At 34.5% G+C, this 18,747-nt stretch overlaps 1 protein-coding gene across 10 annotated transcripts in view; it reads right to left on the bottom strand.

The window, feature by feature from the left end:
- Positions 1-18,747, bottom strand: part of MBD5 (methyl-CpG binding domain protein 5) — a 443,648-nt gene that overhangs the window by 67,962 nt on the left and 356,939 nt on the right. For 8 of the 10 annotated variants that reach the window (XM_078451300.2, XM_060626406.3, XM_078451302.2 and 5 more), the window contains one exon: positions 4,501-4,674. The exons of 1 other annotated variant lie outside the window; for it this stretch is intronic. The gene's annotated coding sequence lies outside the window, so the exon portion shown is untranslated. One more of the 10 variants, XM_060626412.3, reaches the window with a different exon arrangement.

An 18,747-nucleotide genomic window follows, 5' to 3' on the forward strand; every position in this document is an offset into this window, starting at 1 on the left:
TCATAAATCTTTCTGAATAACATCAAATGTTATAAATTCTTCTCAATAATGTCACACAAACTTTACTAATGGTAAAATAATAAATTGATTTTTTGAGTCATGTGATATCATGAGTAAATTCTATTAAAATGTTTATAATGACATCACACATTGATCTTGTGCCTTGTGAGGTTACTTGTATATATATAGTAGGATAGAATGAATACCAGATGAACTACTGATTTTTCAAGGTAAGACTACGTAAATTAGTTTACGTAAAATACTAATATTTTATAATTATATAAGTCTAGATCATTTATTTTTATATGCTATGATTATAAACTTAGCCCTTGAAATGTTTAGAGTGAAATAAGGAATCTATTCCATTCCAACATTTGCAAGTGAATGTCTCATGTTCTCCAATGAGACCAAGTCTCCCGTAGAAGCTACCTTTACACTTAAATTCCAAAACAATATGTACATACCACAACAGATATGATTGTATTAAACAATAACATCAGCATTAGAATTTTGGAGAGTAATGTCTGAGTGGCTACAACATTATTATCATTTGATTGGGTAATAAATGGATATACTCATAATCTTTCCATTATTATTAGTTAAATTATGCTTGTTAGAGCAACCCTAAATCACATTTCCCCTTTTCAATTATCTTTCACCCTCATATCAATTATTCAAACAGCTCCTTTAGAGCACTTAGCCAGTCCTCCCATCCAACCTTCCCATCTGTTTCACCTTTCACCTATTTATTCAAGCTATGCATTTTTATTTATGAACACACTTATCTTGCAGTTACATCTTTTTTCATTTTTAAAAAACTGCTTCATAGATTATTCCTATTTCCACTCTGGTTATTATTGCCATTTGGTTCTTAATTTCATTTTGCAGCCACTTCTTCTAAAACATACTTCTCAAATGCATCCTATGTAAGGCTCTAACGGGTTCTGCTACCGAATGGGCTCTACTTACTTACCCCAAACTACCCTCAGTGCATTTACATTTGTTTTATACAGCTGTGTAGAGTACCATAAGCACATCTTTCCTGCCCTGATTACCAAAGCTCTCTAGTTTGAATGTCTTTGCCCTTTTAATGCAGAAGAGTATAAAAATTCACAATCTGTACATGAGGGATCATATTCACATAGGAAAGTTACATTTTTTCACAAACTTGGAAGGTACAGGGATAGGCTTCTCAGAGTGAGGCCAGTTCTCAGTCAAGGTAACAATGGCCTATGCCCATTTATGGTTAGGAGAATTATTTATACCAGGCCATTTCTTGCTGCCAACGATAGGTAACTTACACATACATCCTTGCCATAGAGAAGCCTTCAGAGAACTAAATGCTGAGTACAAATAGTAGACTGCAATTGGCCTCAAACACTCTGTAGCTCCTTTTACCAGAAGGTAGGATTTATTGTTCCACACTTTGAATCTGGGCTGGCCTTGTGACTTGCTTTGACCAATGGAATGTGATGGATATGCTACTATTCAAGTGCTGAGTCTAAAACTTGATAGGCCTTGCATCTTCCACTCTCGCTTCCTGGAATGCCATTGTCTCAGGACCAATCTGAGCCTGCCTGCTTGAGGATGAGCGTCCACATGGAGACAAAGAAGTCCAGCTGGTCCAGCCAGTCCAGCTGAGGGCCCAGTCATGTAAGTAAGTCTAGTCAAAACGATATGGAACATGGATGAGCTGGCCCCACAGAGCCCAACCTAGACTGCAAACCCACAAAATCATGATTATTTTTCAAATACCCCCAAATTATACTGGAAACAACCTGAAAGTCTAAAATAGGGTTTTATGTAAATTAATTACTGCTTTTAGAAGCTATGTAGCTCTATACTTTATTAGCTTGTGATCTTGGACAAGTTTTAACATTTCTTTCCTTATAAAAGAGAGATTATAGCCCTACAGAATTGTTCTGTGGATTAAAGTTAAAAGTTTTAAACCAGTGCCTAGCATGTGGCAAATATGTGAGTTGTTGCTATTTATGCATAGCTATTAAAATCATGTTATGGAAAATTTAATAGCACTGGAAAAGATACATGATATTGTCAGGTGAAAAAAACATACTACAAAGTTGCATGTAGAATTATAAATCTTGGGGAGCCTGGGTGGCTCAGTCAGTTAAGTGTCTGACTTCAGCTCAGATCATGATCTCATGATTCATGGGTTCAAGCCCCACATCAGGCTCTGGGCTGAAAGCTCAGAGCCTGGAGCCTGCTTCAGATTCTATGTCTCCCTCTCTTTATGTATCCCTCACCCACTTGTGCTCTGTCTGTCTCTCTCTCAAAAATAAACATGAAAAAAAATTTAAAAAAAAGAATCATAAATCTTCATTTACAAAAATGCTACTACATATGTAGATGCAGGAATACAGAAACACTAACCTCTCAGTGGTTGTCTCTGGGTAGCAGGAATATGAATGATTTTTATTTTCTTCATTGTTTTTCTGTATTTTCAAAGTTTTCCAGAATAAAAATCTATTGACTTTGCAATCAAGAAAAATATTATTTCCAAAAAACTAAATATTATATCCATAGAACAGCCAATTAATGTTTTCCTAATCCTTAAAAGCACTAGGAATACTTTTTTATTGGAAACAGTCACAAGCTTTGTAGCTGGTATTATGCTATTATTTCTTTTTCTGTTTTAGCCAAGTGAAAAAGATACAAAATACTGCATTAACTTGGATGCTCTAAATACTAGAAATGAAAATTAAGACTATCCCTTTGACTGGTTCTAAAATGCTTCAGAGTGTCACTCTTACTTTTCTGCTTGGAATACGTCTCCCATCCCTACATTCTTGTTCTTCACCAAACCAACTTCTGTTTATCTCAGTTTAAATGTCACTTTCTCAAAGAGGTCTTCCCTGGTTTCTCCAGTCATTAGGTTTTCCAACTCTAACTTGGGTTCCCCTTTAATTCTTCCTTATAATATCTAGTAATTCACATGTATTACTACACATAACTGAGCTTTCATTTCACCCTTGTCATTCTACCTGCCTGCAAAGAAAGAGCAAATTGAGACAGTTAACTTCAAGTTAAAGCCTCCTTTTGTGCCTTTAAAAATATTTAAGGAAGTAGAAATTGAGGGTCTATATACATATGTAGAAAATGCTTACTATGCATTTTAAAAGCTCTCTTAAAAGCCAAAAAGTGCACAATCACCAGCTCATATTCTGTAAAAAAGAATTAGAGAACTGTTTTAAGTATAGTAATAGGTTACACCAGAACATCTATAAACTAATTGATAAAGTCACTATACTGCTGAGGGAAAAATTATCTATGATTTATCTCTGTATATTAGTCACCAGCAGAGTTTGCTATTTTTGCTTTTCTATAGAATAGTGAAGTTTCTCATAGAGGATATTTTTAAAAAATACTTGTCTACATTTACATAGTCTATTTTAGAGCAAATTTGAGGAGTAACTTTCACATCTTATCTGTACGTTACTGGTATTTTGGCTACTCAAGGAACAGCTCAATATACATATAGGTCAAATCATTTTTGAGAAATGATGTACATCAATATTGGTTTTTCCCCAAACTGTACTAGGAATGAAACAATTACGAACTATACTCATTTGGGGTTGTATAACATTTAAATAACTAATATTTATATACTCTTTTAGTCTTTTATATACTCTTTTACTTACTTACTTATTCTTTACTATACTCTTCAATTCACCTGGCAACAGACGCCAAGTTCGTACTTGGAGTAATCAGTTCTGTAGAGAGGTAACGGTGACCCCTAGTAACCTTGAAAATAAGTTCACTCAAGGTGGAAAAGACTTGTCAGCCATTGTAGAAACCTATCTAAAGACACTGTCTCTAAATATGTGTAAGTATCTAGGAACACTCTGGTCCAGTCAACATGTCCAATAAATGTAATTAAATGTAAAAGAGAAGTATAGTCTAATTAATTGTTCCATAAGGTCTCTAAAAAAGCAAGAAGAGGAATATCGTCTGTACATGGATTCAAAAAATAAGAGTCCAAGATACACAATCTCTAAGTCCCATGAAATAAGCGACCTTTTACTGTGTTTATGCAGCTCACATATCAGGAATAAAATGAGTAAATAAGTAGTAATACCTGCAGATGTTCAATGGTGTCATATGAAAAGTATCTCAAGGAGACTCCATTTAGCATTTTACTGCTCACTGGAATGCTGAGGGAGGCAGAGAAAATGTAGCAGCCAAAGAAAACTTATGCACACAGTACTCAGGATGGAGTGGAAAGGAGTTTTAGTATCATAACACCAAGCATAGAGTATCTTAGAGAACATGCTGAAGAAAAGCAAAACCTATAGAAAATAACATCTCCTATTTAACAAAGAGTTAAGCAAAATATAAGACCAAGTTACAAACAGGAGGACTCTGGGCCAAGTCCTATCTGCGGAAGTGTTTGGCATGTACACAGTTTGAGAATAATGATGAATTAGTTGACAATATTTAAATGAAAGGATATTGCATGAACATTTGCATTTCCTGCTTTACCTGAGAGACTGGATGATGTGGTAATACTAGGTCAACATTCCTGCCTTGCAACAATTATCTGGAACGGAGCAGTGACTGCTCCTTCAGAAAGGACTTGGCTCTCCAGTTCAGTGCAGTGGCTTCCTGCTTCATTCCCACCAGCCTGGCCTCTGTAGGCACTTGGGTTTCCAATCTCTGGAATAGAAAGGACCTTGAGATAAGGCTTGAAAGACTCACTATAGTCCTTGACAAGGAGTACAATTTATTTGTTTCTTAATGACCACTTAACCTATAATTCGTAGTGTCTTCACAAGGGTGGAGGATGAACTCTCAGTGGATCATCATACATTATTAGTTTGTGAAGGAGTTCTAGTAAGCTAGCTAAAACCAAGAGCAGATAGCGAACTTTCTTAATAAAATTGAGTTGACCCTGAAACTGTGGTGATTTTTGAGTTAGAGGAGGTAGAGGGTACACAGAATTCTCACCCAACTTCAATCTTCTATCTTCCATTCTTTCTTAGCCCCATCGTCAGTAATACCACAAATTAGCATTATCTCAAGAACTCATCTTGGGATCAAAGAATCATGGAACCAAATTGTACACTACCATTACTGAGTTATAAAATGCTGCTCTCCTCCCCCTCGCTTTTAATATTGTTTCCTTTCAGCCAATAAGGGAAAAGATTACTTATAAGGACTTTCGAAAGTGTACTTGAGACCTTGTTAACCCTTATCCTATTTTCTCTGAGACATCAAGGAGACACTGACAAGGTTCTTTCTCAGTCAGAGCAAAGTAATCCTTGGGACAGTGTAAACTCATTTGTTCTCTTTCCATAGCTAATGAACAACCTTCTGATTATTTGTTGGATTTCATAGCTGATTTGATATCATTAAGTTCATAACTTGGATATCAGGTACAAGTATTTCAGTCAATGAAAGCAAATAAACAAATGGGTTATGTTTGGCTTATAAATTAATTTCTTGTAAATACAGATGATCTGCGTCAAACCCTAGAGGCCCATCACCCTTGAGAGCAATGGAAAATAAATTTTTTCTTCTTTTCTTTTCTTTTCTATTCTTTCTTTTTTAAAGTAATTTCTTTGCCCAATACAGGGCTTGAACTTGTGACTCTGAGATCAAGAGTTGCACGTCTACTGACTGAACCAGCCAGATGCTCCTCAACATTTTCTTTTAATTGGAAGAGTAAGGACCACATCCTGGACCAGCCAACTTGCTCTTTTTTTCTTTTTGGTTTAGGGCCAAAGCAGGACAGGGGGATGTGTAGGAAAGGGTGTACAGCATGCTTGAGTATTGCTATTTCTCAGAAAGCAGCCAGGAGAGACAAAGGAGCAATTAAGGTATGCAGAACAAAGATTAAATAACAATGTCTCTATAATCTTGATATATTAAAGGTACTCCAAGTATTGGACTTAGTGTTTTAAGCATTTACTAGCCATCCCCTACATGTGGAGCACAATAATGGATACTAAGAAACTGGACATAAAGAGAATACAAGCCCCATCTCAAGAAGCTATGCCTTGGAGGTGGAGGGTAGGGAGCTGTGCAATCCGATAAACAGGTAATTATAAAACTGACTGACACTGGCTACAATAGGGCTAAATATGTAGTGCTAAAGGAGTACAAAGAAAGAGCTAGTCTAGTTCTCAGGGATCAGAGAAAGGGGGATGCTGGATACATTTAAGGATGCATTGAAATTAGACAGACAAAGAAAGGTTAGTAGGAGACGTGAAATTTCACCTAATCCATGCAAATGATCTTAGTTTCAAAAGATTAATATTAAAGATTTTACTCTTCTGTCTGGTAATATCAATTCCAATATTGTACTTATTTTTAGCTGGTAAGCAAGCATAAAGGTCTCATTTTGTCAGACCTTTTAACCTTGAGATGGTATAAGGGATGAAGCATTAATGAATATTTTCCACAGGAAGATCTGGATGTCTGCCTCATGCCTGAAATAGAAAATGGTGACCTGACATCCAGATAAGCAAAGAAGAAATACTATCAAAAGACGATGATTCACTTCACTAAGAAAGTATTATTAGATGTGAATGCATTGGAAGCAGAAGCTAAAAGGAGCAAGATATGGATGAGGGAGTCTTAGCCTATAGATAGAGTAGTTCAAAACTGTTTGGAAGTATATCCATTAAAAAAAGAAGTTCCTAACTGATGAAAATAAGATGGTTATTGTTCTAAAGTTATTTTAGACAAATGTATAAATAATATTAGCTGACTTCCTACCATCTTCTGGGAACAGCACTGAGCATTTTATACATACATCTATTAACTAACTTAATACTTGTCACTGTCCTATAAATAAAGAGTATTGTTATTTCTTTTCTAGAGTTAAGGAAATGGAGACAAGATAAATTAAATAACTTTACCTTCTCTTTTCCTCTCTGGTAATTTATATCTGCCTTTCCTATTTTATTGTTTTTCTCCTTAGTGTTTATCACTAACATACTGTATATACTATTTACCCTATATTTCCTCTGATAAAGAACATAAGCTCTGTGGGCACATGGACATATTAGTCATCATAACAGATAAAATTCCCTAGAATTTTTTGCTTTAGGTTCAATAGCTCCTTGAAGGCTAGGTGGATCACAACTTTTCATTTCTCATAGCACAAAGTACAGAACCTTACACATGAGCATAATCAGTAGGCATATACGGAGCCCCTGTCACGCTTAGCACTGCATGTGTCACTGTAAGATAGGGAAGGACAAAATACCATCAGTGTTCTCAGAGAACTTAACACCTAGACACAGAAATAGGTAGAAGCATGAGGCATACCTAGGGCGTTCCTCACCTACGTTGTACCTAGGGAAGCCTCACATTCAGGTCCAATGTGAGTAATTTCATTACTTCTCTTCTTCAACTACCTAACGATGTCTAAAAGCGCTTATCCACCACTCCTCCCAAGACACCCTAGTTAGTCTGTGGCATTAACCTTTTGTGGAAATGCCAGAACTATTCACAACTCTATGCCTATGCACATGTTGTTCCCTGGACATAGAAAGATTTCCTTCCACGTTCTTAAAGCAAGCAACCTTGTGCTCTTTAAACTCTCCGGTCAATTCTTCCATGAATCCCTCTTTAGACTCCTTCTCAGAGTTACTCGTTCATTGCTCTCTCATTCTACAGTGCTGCTTACACATATGTAACAGCACTTAATACACTCTGTTTTATGTACACACATTCCTTGCTTTATATACCCTGTTTTTGAGGTTGCCAAACACATTACCAGGTACATGATATGCAAACAATGTACTCTAAGTTGAATTATTTGTTTTTCTCACCTTTCAAAATGCTAGAGAATGTTTTAAATCCCCTAAAATATAATCATAAAATAAAAAAGTTCTTGTTAGGAATATGTTAAAACCACCCAGTGATATATGAAGGTGGCTAACTGCAGATGAGTATTCAACCAAAATCAAATGGAGGCTGTATAGAATCTACTTTTCTTATTCTATTATCAGTACAATTTCTAAATGCAGGGGCTGTCTACAGTGCCTAGAGGAGTGCCCGGTACACAGAGAATTACTTGTGAGTAAGTGAATGAGTGCTTGTACGCAAACAGAATGCCATAGCATAAACTAAATGTGCTGTAGAAATTCAGAGATGAGGTAACAAATAATAGAAAGAACAGTGAGGTAAGAGGAGGTTTAGAATCTGAAATTTTCTGGCTGTATAACTTTAGTAAGACAATTAACCTGAGCTTTAATTTTTTAATTTGTAAAAATTAATGGGCTGAACTAGATCAGTATTTTTCAAATTATTTTTGGTGTAGATTTCTTTTGTCTAAGGAAATCTAAATGGAATCTCCATTACATATTACATATGTATAATCTCCATTGCTTACTGGTAATAATTCATTATATATATAATATGTATAATCTCCAATGCTTGCTGGTAATAATTCATTTTATAAGACCAAATTATAACATTACTTATTAAAATTCATCAATAAAAATAAGGGACTACTTTGATTAATAGAAAGTATGAAATCAAGAGATATGGGTGACAGTTGCAATTTTAAATCATCTTCAAAGGAGTCATTTCTGTACTTTGTTCTGGCTTTATAATATTAACACAGTTCTGATTACCACAGAAAAGCTATTGCTAAAGGCAACTTTTTTTTTTTTTTTTTTTTTTAATAGTGAATTTGGCTTCAGCAACATTAAGGTCTCTGCAATTAAAATGGTCAAGAAGCTTGAAGGGAGAGTAAAGAAATCTTTTTTCCACGGACTTCAACCTGTATTACAAAGCTGTAATCATCAAGACAGTATGGTACTGGCACAAAAACAGACACTCAGATCAATGGAACAGAACAGAGAACCCAGAAATGGACCCGCAAACATATGGCCAACTAGTCTTTGACAAAGCAGGAAAGAATATCCAATGGAATAAAGACAGTCTCTTCAGCAAGTGGTGCTGGGAAAACTGGACAGTGACATGCAGAAGAATGAACCTGGATCACTTCCTTATAGCATACACAAAAATAAACTCAAAATGGATGAAAGACCTCAATGTAAGACAGGAAGCCATCAAAATCCTCGAGGAGAAAGCAGGCAAAAAACTCTTTGATCTTGGGCACAGCAAATTCTTACTCAACACATCTCCGGAGGCAAGGGAAACAAAAGCAAAAATGAACTATGGGGACCTCATCAAAATAAAAAGCATCTGCACAGCGAAGGAAACAATCAGGAAAACTAAAAGGCAACCGACGGAATGGAAGAAGATATTTGCAAATGACATACCAAATAACGGGTTAGTATCCAAAATCCATAAGAACTTAGCAAACTCAATACCCAAAAGACAAATAATCCAGTGAGGAAATGGCAAAAGACATGAATAGACATTTCTCCAAGGAAGACATCCAGATGGCCAACCGACACATGAAAAAATGCTCAACATCACTCATCATCAGGGAAATACAAATCAAAACCATAATAAAATACTACCTAACACCTGTCAGAATGGCTAACATTAACAACTCAAGCAACTATAGATGTTGGTGAGGATGTGGAGAAAGGGGATCTCTCTTGCACTGCTGGTGGGAATGCAAACTGGTGCAGTCACTCTGGAAAACAGTATGGAGGTTCCTCAAAAAATTAAAAATAGAACTACCCTATGACCCAGCAATTGCACTACTAGGTATTTATCCAAGGGATACATGTATGCTGTTTCGAAAGGACACAGGCACCCCAATGTTTATAGCAGCACTATCAACAGTAGCCAAAGTATGGAAAGAGCCCAAATGTACATCAACAGATGAATGGATAAAGAAGATGTGGTGTGTGTGTGTGTGTGTGTGTGTGTGTGTGTGTATACATATATATATATATATGTATATATATACACACACACACACACACACACACACACATATATATATGTATACATATACATATATGTATACACACACACACACACACACACACACAATGGAGTATTACTTGGCAATCAAAAAGAATGAAATCTTTTTGCCATTTGCAACTACATGGACAGAACTAGAGGGTATTATGCTAAGTGAAATTAGTCAGTCAGAGAAAGACAAATATCATATGACTTCACTAATATGAAGACTTTAAGACACAGAACAGATGAACACAAGGGAAGGGAAGCAAAAGTAATATAATATAAAAACAGGGAGGGGGACAAAACATAAGAGACTCTTAAATATGGAGAACAAACAGAGGGTTACTGGAAGGGTTGTGGGAGGGGGGATGGACTAAATGGGTAAGGGGCATTAAGAAATATACTCCTGAAATCATTGTTGCACTAAATGCTAACTAACTTGGATGTAAATTAAAAAAATAAATTAAATAAAATGGTAAAAAAAAGTCTTGTTTCCAAAATTGAAACACTATATCTAATCATTATTCATGTTTCTGGCCATGAATGTAAAATATAGGCAAGAAATATCCAAAACTAAAATTAAGCAAGAAAACTTGCTTGCTTTAATACAATATTATCATATTAATCTGCCATCGCAAAACTGTTAAGGAATGATAAGGATACATGGTGGGAAGATACCCCTATGTTGTGTTTGCATTTTTTCAATGAAGCATACATATGCTGCAGCAGTGCTCTTGTTTGTATAACTTGATTTGGATAAAAAATAGTGAACTCAAGTTTTTAAAAAGCCCAGCTAAAAGCTTAAAAATAAAAATGCATACCCATAAGAAGTTCAAAATGCACATGAATATTGGTAGCAAAGCTTTAGTCAGCAGTGCATAAAAATATAAACTAGTTGGGGCACCTGGGTGGCTCAGTTGGTTGAGCCTCGGACTTTGGCTCAGGTCATGATCTCACAGTTTGTGAGTTCGAGCCCCGCTTTGAGCTCTGTGCTGACAGCTTGGAGACTGAAACCTGCTTCAGATTCTCTGTCTCCCTGTTTCTCCCTCTCTCTCTCTCTCTCTCTGGCCCTCCCTTGCTTGCACTCTCTCTCAAAATAAATAAACATTTAAAAAATATATACAAACTAGTGTCATGGTTTACTTTTATTTCATGATATGTTTATGTGTTTGTTTCAGGATGTGTTTCCAATGTGGTATAATGCATTGAATGTGCATCTTAAGTTTTTTTTACAGTGTTAATATATTTTTAACATTTAAATTTGTGTCCCCCATAAGGAAACCTTTGAAGAATCTCTTCTGAGTTGGATGCTCTTCTGGTCCAGCCAATTCTATCATTTCTACCTAATCTAGAAAAGCAAGAGAGACTTCATAAAGATGACTTCAATTTTTTCAACTCAATCTTACATATGTTTACTGAGATTAAGACACCCACTGGGGTGCCTGGGTGGCTCAGTCAGTTGAGCGATGGACTCTTGATTTTCACTCAGGTCATGATCTCACAGTTCATGGATTCCTGACCCTGAGACAGGCTCCACATTGATGGTGTGGAGCCTGCTTGGGATTCTGTCTCCCTCTTTCTCTACTCCTCTCCTGCTTGTGCACACGTGCGCACTCTCTCTCTCAAAAATAAATAAATAAACTTTAAAGAAAAAAAAAGACACCAATGGAACAGGGAAAAGCCTGATCAGATTGAAAGTGTAAAGTTGTGTTAAGAAGTTTCATGAATATAACTTTAAAAAACATGTCCATCTTCCTAGCATAGGGTGAATCTCTATGTACATAAGCTCAAAAAAGTTTTCATATCATAAATCTGTGACATTTCTAGCATAAGCATTGCTGGTCTATAGGTATCTTAACTCATAAATGCAATCTCATTCCTATGTAGTTATTTGCTGATAATGACATCTGTCAGATGGAGAATGACTTAGTGATTTTGCAATTATTTACTTGAAGAACATATTCTAATTTGAACTATAGAGGAAACTCCCTTAGCTGACCTCCACTTAAACAAATCTTCAACTAATCAAAACACCATTTCTATTTGAAAACAGACAAATGTTTACCTCTGCTTTTTACCAGTTGAGTTGTATGCTTTCCAATATTAGTTGTGTTGTTTCCAAAACTGTCTGAGTCAGTAACACTTGCTGGTATAATATTTAATAAAATATTTTGTAAACTAATGAAATGTAAGTATAAAAAAAGAATGACTATTTCTGTGAAAATTAAGCTAAAAGCATAACTTTTAAGACAAGCCTCCTAAAAAATGAGGTCAAATAAGATGAAAAAGTGGAGAATCTTGGGGTGGGGTGGGGGAACGCTAAAAATGTTGACTAATTCTGTATTCAAATCATCTTGCAAGTGTCTTTGAATTCTTGTTCCTCTTCAAAGTTAAAAAAAATTAGCATATAAAGACACTGCTGTAAACTCATTGGGAACAAGTAAACTCATAGGGAAATGTTTTGATCTAAAAAGACTGTTGACTACTCTTACCTATAGAGAACGAACTGATGGTTACCACAGCGGTGGTGTGTGGTGGGGATGGGTGAAATAAGAGATGGGGATTAAGGAGGGCACTTGTCATGATGAGTGCGGGGTGATATATGGAAAGGCTGAATCACTAAATTCTACTCCTGAAACCAATACCACTGTATGTTAACTGACTGGAATTTAAATAAAAACTTAAAAAAAAAAAAAGATTGTTGACTGAATGTACACTTACAGATTATAAATTGAAATGTTTAATTATAAATATTTTTAATGATCCTTTGCTTTAACGCATCTTTTTGATTAATGAACCAATTAAGGGTTGAGATTGTGATGGATAAGAGGTCTCTATTACTGTTACAAAAGTAATGTTTGTTTGTGACTGAAAGTATGAATTTGTTGAAATGATGAAGTTGTTTGCAATGGAAGGTCTATTTTCATTTGATTCTCATTATTTTAAAAATATATTGATAAGGAAGTTATATAATTATTAAATGAAGAATCTTTAGCGAGAAACAAACTTTGAAAAAAGATATACCTAACAATATCCTAAAAATAATTGACGCCAAAAAATGACAGAATTATAATCAGAAACTAATCAATCCACAATCAACATACAGTGATTGTGATAAATTTATCAGTGGAAACTGATAAATCAAATAGGCAAGAAATTAATAAAGATATACATGATTAGAAGTACATAAAATGTTCAATCTGATGGAAATATACAGAGGATTATACAACGTGGTAAGAATTATAAATACACATTTTTAAAAAGAACACATGAGATTGGAAAAATTAGCACAGTATGGTGGTTGTGAGCATGGATTCTGGACCCAGACTGCTGGAATTAAAATTTCAGCTCGATTACTTTTTAGACTTAGGGTAAGTTACATCTCTGTCCCTCCGTTTCCTCATCTGCAAAATGAAGATAATAATCCTATCTACCACATAGTGTTGAGCAAATTGAATAAATGAAGATTTCTTAAGCACTTAGTGCCTGGCCCATAGTCAGCGCTATATAAATATTTGGTAAATAGATGAAAATAACTGGCCATAAAGACAATCTCAAAGATTTCAAACAAATGAAATCACACGGAATGTATCATCTGATTAATTTCCATAAACACAGAATGTCTTAAGAAACTAATATCCCCAAATACCCCTGTGTTTGCAAATTTTAGAAAGAGTGACTCATATATGGCAGCCTTGAAAGTCAATATGAGGTCAGTGTTCATAAATTTATGGCATAATCCAAAATGTGATCTTATTTACCAGAATATGACTTGACAGACAAGACAGCAGAATGAATAGAGTTGGATTTCTGGATTACTGAGGATAGGCATGGAAAAAGCAAAAACAGAATAGATCACATGTTTGCAATTTAATATAAAAATGTTCTAAAAAACATACACAAATACACACACAGGATGTGTGTGAGAGAGAATGATAAAGCAAATATGGCAAAATGTTAATTGTTGAATTTGTGTGTAGAGATAATAAACAGATACATAGATAAACAGATATCTAATAAATAGATAATTTATATGTACTGTTGTAACTTTTTGGTAAGTTTGAAATCATTTCAAAATAAAAAGTTTTAAAAATGTAGGGGAAACATGAACAAAAATAAAACAGGACCAGGGTTGTAGAGATGGGTGAGCAAAAGACAGAGAGGGAAGGAAGTTTGAGATATGGCAACTGTGTCACTGAAGATATGGAAAATAGAATCTAAGCTGGAATAAAGGTCTATATGAAGAACATGCAATACAGGTATAAGGAAAGGAGGAAAGGAAATATAAGTGGATAAAAGGCAGGAGAAATGGTCTGATCTGAAGGGGTTAAAATGTTGGGGAGACAAAACATGGACTCATGAAAATTATAAGGCAAAGTGGTTAAATGCTCATATAAATAAAAGGCAAAAAAATTCTGTTTAAGGTGAGAGAAGGTGACTATAAATGGCTACTGTACTTTTGAATCTCTTCCTTATTTTGCCTAACTCCCTTAGCCTCATATGTGGGTTGGAATAACTCACATTTAAGGTAAAGAAATGTTTATATGAAAAACAAACAAAAACCAACAAAAGAAAAGACAAGAAAGAAAAAAAAAAGATGTGGAGGCTAAAGAAATTGAGAAAAATAATTGATTCATCTTGCATGAATAGGGAAGGACTAAATTTGGGAAGGGGAACAGGTAGAGAAGGTAAACCTTCTGGAGAAGTTGATAGAAATGGGCCCCTTCATAGGTATTTATGTGAAATTGGACTGGTATTAAATATTGACTAATGAATTGGTTTTGAATATTTAGCAAGACCAACAACTGTTATATGAGATATACTTAACAGAAATAAAGAAAAAAAAACCGTTAGTACTTGAGGTCAATGTGATCATTTACTTAGAAAGCTCAAAATGAAAACTTATTAGAACCAATGAAAAAGATATTTAGAGGGTGGCTGGGTATAAAACCACCATACAAAAACAAGAAAGGGAGAATTGCCCTATCTAACAGTAAAATATATTAAAAAGTTGTAGTATTGATGTAAGAATAGGCAAGTAATATAATAGAAGAGTATGGCCACAGGTAAAGCCATAGATAAGCAAATTCATCCTAAAGGTATCATTCAATTCTATAGGAAAAGGATGGCCAATTCGATACATAGAATTGGGACAACTGGATACCCATTTGGAAAAAAAGAATGAATTACTTCCATAACTCATGTAATTCACAAAAAATACATTCCAAATGACTCAAGACTTAAGTAAAAAATAAACACTAAATCAAACTAAAATATAAGTGTATTAAGATAATATAAAAAATATGTTTAGGGGCGCCTGGGTGGCTCAGTCGGTTAAGTGTCCGATTTCGGCTCAGGTCATGATCTCATGGTTTGTGGGTTAGAACACCGAACTTTGTGCTGACAGCTCAGAGCCTGGAGCCTGCTTGGGATTCTGTGTCTCCCTCTCTCTCTGCCCCTCCCCTGCTCATGCTCTGTCTCTCCCTCTCAAAAATAAACATTAAAAAAATTTTAAAGACTACATTTATGCCAGATTTATGAAGCCCTTTTAAAAGAGATGAAAAGCAAACGTTGTAATGAAAAAGATTGTTCAATTTGACAACATCATAATTTAAAACTTCTGTTCAGCAAAAGAATAACGAAAAACGTAAAAGATAATTGATAAGCTAGAGAAAGTATTCAAAACATATTTAACAGTCAAAGGATTAGTATCTGAAATGTATAAAGAGCTGCGAAAACAGTGATAAAAAGATAAAAGGTCCAAAAGAAAAATGGACAATAAATATGGATAGGCTGCAAAGGTAAAACAAAAGGCTAATAAATGTAAGAAAGGATGCTTAGTAGTAGTCAGAAATGCAAAATAAAGCAATAAAGAAGTATCACTTTTCACTTATAACAAGGTAAACATGTTTAAAAGATTGGTAATATCAAGTTTGATTGAGTATGGGAAAAGTAGTGGCATGAACTACTTAGAAGGACAAACTGTTACGTCCTTTTAGGAGGGTAATGTATCAGTATCAGTATGAATTTAAGATGTGCATATCCTTTAAAACAGCAATCCCTCTTCATCACACATGGAAAAATAATCAAATATGTGCACAAAGAATTATGTATAATGGGAGGCGCCTGGGTGGCTCAGTTGGTTAAGTGTCTGACTCTTGGCTCCAGCTCAGATCATGATCTCACAGTTCGTGGGTTTGAGCCTCGTGTTGGGCTCAGCACTGACATTGCAGCCTGCTTGGGATTCTCTCTCCCCTGTCTCCTGCCCCTCCCCCTCTTGTGTTCTCTTTCTCTCTCTCTCAAAATAAATAAGGTTAAAAAAAAAAGAATTATGTAAAATGATATTCATAGTAGCATTGATCACTAGAATGAAAAACACAAAATAACCTAAATGCCTATTAATTAGGGAATGGATAAATAAATAACAGTTATAGAAGATAATACAACACTTAAAAGAGATAGTTCTATAGTGATATGGAAAGATTTCTAAGACATAGTGAAGTATAAAGTAACGAAAAGAGAGTTGAAGCACATATTCTAAGTGTAAAAACATTTAAATGACATTTAAATATCATACATAAGGTTGTAGTACTTTTAGTATCTATAGATGGTGAAATTGGGTTTCCTTTTGCATAAAATACCATGCATTTCCAACCTTTTCTTCCCTGGGTGGTCTTAGTAAAAACAATCTTTGTATCTTCATCTTCGGAGACTGAAATTACATGTTAGTTCAAACAAACATGTACTGAGGCTCTACTATGTAAGTACTCAAAACCAAACAAAACATGGTATACTTTCTCCAAACCTTTTTGGAAATTACTTGAGAGGCTCACTTAAGTGGCATGAAGCAATCAGGTACTTAGAAGAGAATTATGTTTATTTTTGGCAATGGGCACGAAATGAAATTGTAGTTTCAAGAGCTGAGTCTGGCATAAAATTTAATGCATAACAGAGGTGCATGAGGTCCAATTACTCACATTAAATACTGGCTTTCTATGTTCATTAACATGGACTTTAATATTTTATAGCAAAAAAGCCTAGAATGCTAAACATAAGCTTTTATAAAAGGATTCGACTTTGTTTATTTTCATTATGTAAATATCCTTAGAATTCTTCAGCTTGTAATTCCAGGTTTTTCCTTGATGACTTAAAATGCTTAAAAGAATTTTTGGGGGACCAAGAATGAAAATATGACAGCAACCTTGATACTAACATTGAACACATTAATGTGCTATATTTGAGTTTTAAGAATACTCAGCATGGGAGAAACTCTTGAGAATCTGTACCAGCTTGGACACTAAAGCTCTAAAGTTGGCTTAGGAGGCTTTATGAACATGAGGAGAGGAGATGATGCAAGCAATTTCATCTCTGGGCAAATCAATTTAATGTTAATGAAAAAAATTTCCATGGCAACGTAATACAGAAGCAAAAGAGCAGAATAAAAAGATAAAGCTTTTTTTTTTTTTTCTTAGTTCTAACTATAGGTACTATTTGAAGACTTTATTCTTCATTGCAGCTTTTTGTTTTTAAATTCATAATTAGGATATGTTTTAATATTTTTATTTTTATAGTTTTCAAGATGGATACTAATGACTCAGATTAACCAATCAGCTAATAAATTAGTCTCTCCTGACTTACAAAGGATGTAAAAAGATTACATAGCTTTAAGGGACGTATATTAATTTAGCTCATAGCTGAGCAGTATTATAAGCTATTGATTCATTACACTGGTCAGAAAGATACCTAAATTAGAATCAGAAAACAGATGGTGACAAATAAATAATCTATTAAACATAGCAGGCAATCACAAAACATAGCTAGATTTTTTTACACTAAAAACAAGAGGGACAAATGAAGGAGTTTGCCAAATTTATAAGATAATAATCCTGAAACCCTCAAGTAATCTTCAAACTTAGACTACTAGGTCATTTCCTACTAGTAATAAGCAATTAATAATAAATCTGAAGACACGACTGCAATGATAATTCTAATGCTTCAAGCGCGAACACTTCAATAGACAACTGCAGTAATATTTTTTATATTTTAATCATGAACACTTCAACAAACAATATCATTTAAAAAATGCCAGGATATTATAGTACAAGTGCTATGATTTACCTGTATTAAATAACTAATGTTGAATAATAAAGAGATAAAATTCCATACCATTTCATATTTTCAACCATGGTTTTATATCAAACATTACCAAACAGTTCACTACTACATAAGTTCTGTTTTTTAAAGAAAATTCCTCAATATACTTGATATATATAAGTATTCACTAATATTCATATAAATATAATTTAACATATTATGTATAAAATATGAGTCACTGAAAAGTTTCGTATCATCACGAATCTTACAAAATACAAAAAGATCATAAACAGTTAAAAATGAAATTATATTCAGCAAAGACGCATGTTGCGAGAAATGATGATGTTAATCTTTTTCATTGCTCATGAGTAGACACACAAGGGTAACTGGATCACACTGAACTAGTAATTTGGATCATGAGATTTTTATAATGCCTATGTGTCTTTTTTTCTTCGCTGACCTTTTTGATACCAAAGCATTTAAAAAACCTTTGTCAAAAAGTGAATTTTATTCTAAATTTTATGATTTGCTTTTTAACATGTTTATTCATTCATTCATTCAAAAACTGAACCAGGTATAAACTCGGGTGAAATTATTTAAATTGTTCATTAGGGTCTACTATATATCAGGTATGGTTCTAGGCACTGGTGACATTGTATACGGGACGTTGTAGTGGTGGCAACAGAACAAAACCAATAAGCAAATATATAAATACAATAACTGCAGGTCATGCTAAGTGTTATGAAAGAAATAAACAGGGTCTAAGAGAAAACAAGGATGGGGGAGGAGGGA

This window comes from Panthera onca, chromosome C1, assembly GCF_046562875.1.
Source record: "Panthera onca isolate mPanOnc1 chromosome C1, mPanOnc1 haplotype 2, whole genome shotgun sequence".
Lineage (NCBI taxonomy): Eukaryota > Metazoa > Chordata > Mammalia > Carnivora > Felidae > Panthera > Panthera onca.